The following is a 3,071-nucleotide window of genomic DNA, read 5'->3' on the forward strand; positions in this document are numbered from 1 at the left end:
TGGCTTTTCCCAATTTTTCTGTTCCCAGATCCAAACCAGAATACTACATTACATGCACTTGTCATGTCTCCCCAGTCTCTGAGCTGTGACAATTTCTCAGTCTTTCCTCATTTGTCATGACCTGCAGTGGTGAGGTATCCTGTAGAATGTCCCCAATGTGGGTTTGTCTGTTTTTCTCATGATTATTTAGTCCCGTAACTTTTCATAAAATTTCAGGGGTTACACAGACCCCTGAGGCCCTTTCATTAGCCTAATATCACAAATGGGAATTTAAAAGGGCATACTGGCCTTTTTAAAAGATATATTAGAGGTTGCAGCCCATTAGTAGGACATGAGTTGATGTAGTGTGTTGCTATTGGCATTTGAAAATAAAAGCACCCGAGTGTGGATTAAGGGCATTTTAATTTTTGCTTCATGTATATGTGTGTATACTAAGTCAGTGTAAGGTGCATGTGGTGGGCAGGATTTTGGCCTCCATGACCTTCACCTGTGCTATCACGCCTGTGAATATGTTATGTTACATATAACAGTGGGGCAAAGGGGATGTTGTGGATGATGTACAGGTGTACCTTATGTACTGTGAGTTCAGTTCCAGATCGCTGCAATAAAGCAAATACTGCCAGTAAAGTGAGTCACATGAAGATTTTGGTTTCCTAGGGCATGTAAAAGTTATGTTTGTTTACACTATGCTGTAGTCTATTATGTGTGCAATAGTATTATATTTAAAAAACAATGTACATACCTGAATTTTAAAATACTGTTAAAAACTGCTAGCATCTGAGTCTTCAGCACTTTCTAATCATTGCTGGTGGAGGGTCTTGCCTCAATGCTGATGGCTGCTGCCTGATCAGGGTGGTGGCTGTCAAAGGGTGGGGTGGCTGTGACAATTTCTTTAAAAAAAGACAAGGAAGCTGGCTGCATCGATGGACTCTAATGTCCATGAATGATTTCTCTGCAGCACATGATGCTTTTTGACAGCATTGTACTCACAATAGGGCTTTCAGAACTGAAGTCAGTCCTCTCAAACCCTGCTGTTGCTTTGCAAACCAAATTTATGTAATTTTCTAAATCCTTTGTTGTCATATTAACAATTTTCACAGCCTCTTCATGAGGAATAGATTCCATCTCAAGCAACCGTTTTTTTGTCCTTCCCTAAGAAGCAGCTTCTCATCCGTTAAAGTGTTTTCATGAGATTTCAGCCAGTCAGTCACAGCTTCAGGCTCCACATCTAATTCTAGTTCTCTTGTGATCTCCACCATACTTGCAGTTACTTTTTCCACTAAGAGCTACCATAACAAATATAATGAGAATGAAAAAGGTTGAAATATTGTGAGAATTACTAAAATGTGACAGAGACATGAAGTGAACAAATGCTGTTGGAAAAATGGAGCCCAGAGGCTTGCTCCACATGATGTTGCCACAAACTTTCAATTTGTAGAAATGTAATATCTGAAATGCAATACAGTGAGCAGTAAAACAAGGTGTTCCTGTAATTAAGGTTACTAATCAGTTGACTTTAAAAAAGTTTACCTTAGATTACCTTGGCAGCCCCAAAGTGACCACACAAGCCCTTAAAAGCAGAGCCTTCTCCTGGGTGAGTGTAGAAGAGATTGCCAGAAAGATTCAAAGCATAACACAGACTTTGTTGCTGGCTTGGAAGATGGAGAGGGCCCTGGAACAAGGGGTGTGGGAAGCCCTTAGAAACTGAGAACAACCTCCAGCTCACAGCTGGCAAAGAAAAGACCTTAGTCCCACAACTGCCTTGAACTGAATTCTGCCAGAAACTTCCATGGTCTTGGAAATGGGTTTTTTTCCCCTCGAACCTCCAGATAGAGCCCAGGTCAGGTGATTCTTTCTTTCACTTTGGCCTTATGAGACCCTGGGCACAGGATCCAGCCACAGACTGGAGCCTGTGACAGACTTTCTGTAGAACTGAGATAATAAAGGAGTGTTGTTTTAGTATGGTGAGTACCAGAGGGAAACGGGGGTGGGGGAAGCAGGAGGGAATAAAGGGGTGGGAGGTAAATGGTGACGGAAAGAGACATGACTTGGGGTGAAGAACACAATACAACACACAGATGATATATCATAGAATTGTACACCTTAAACCCATATAATTTTATTAACAAGTGTAATCCCAATTCAATAAAAATAAATAAACAAATGTGTTGTTAACCTGCAGAATTTGTGACAATGATGTATTTTTTATTGTGCATCAAGGTTACAAAAGTCAAAAAGACTGCTGCAATGTTAAGGATCCTGGATGGGGGTCCAGAGACCCATTCCCACCTAGCCACTCCCCTGCCTTAGGTGACACTGTGTTAATCACCCCATCCAGGGGTGTTTTCTGTTTTGTCAATTGAGTGGGTTATTCTAAAGTTTCTCCCACATGACATATTTTTCTTTTATGAGCTGCTTTATTTTTTTTTTTCAGCAAAATTTACCTCTTTAATGTTCAGTTCTATGAGTTTTGGTAAATGCATAAAATCACCATGTTATTCAAAGTATAGAACAGTTATATCACCAGAAACATTTCTTCTTGCTGCCTCTTCGTTGCGGTCCTCTCCCAAAGCACTGGTGCTCTGGCCCCTGGCAACCACGGATCTGTTCCTCATTGTTTGCCTTCCTAAATGGAATCAGACAGTGTGTAGAGTTTTGAGTCTGACTAAATTTAATTTAGCATAATACATTTGAAATTCACCTATGTTGTATGTACCAATAGTTTCTTTTTATTGCTGAGTAGTATTCCATTGTATAGAATGTATGTACCATTATTTTGTTTATCCATTTCCCAATTGAAGGACATTTGGGTTGTATCCAGTTTTTGGTAATTATGGATAAAGCTTCTAAAACATTTTTGTACAGGTTTTGGTATGAACATAAGTTTTCATTTCTCTTGGGCAAATATGTAGGAATGGGAATGTTGGATCTTATTATAAATGGATGTTTAATTTTTTTTAAACAATGTGCCTGGGTCATTTTGTCCTTGTGCAGGTAAGTATACTTTGTGACAGATTGCTAGAAGTGGGCTGCCAGGCTGAAGGGTAAATGCAATGGTTATTTTGCTTCTA

This window comes from Phyllostomus discolor, chromosome 6, assembly GCF_004126475.2.
Source record: "Phyllostomus discolor isolate MPI-MPIP mPhyDis1 chromosome 6, mPhyDis1.pri.v3, whole genome shotgun sequence".
In the NCBI taxonomy this organism is placed as follows: domain Eukaryota; kingdom Metazoa; phylum Chordata; class Mammalia; order Chiroptera; family Phyllostomidae; genus Phyllostomus; species Phyllostomus discolor.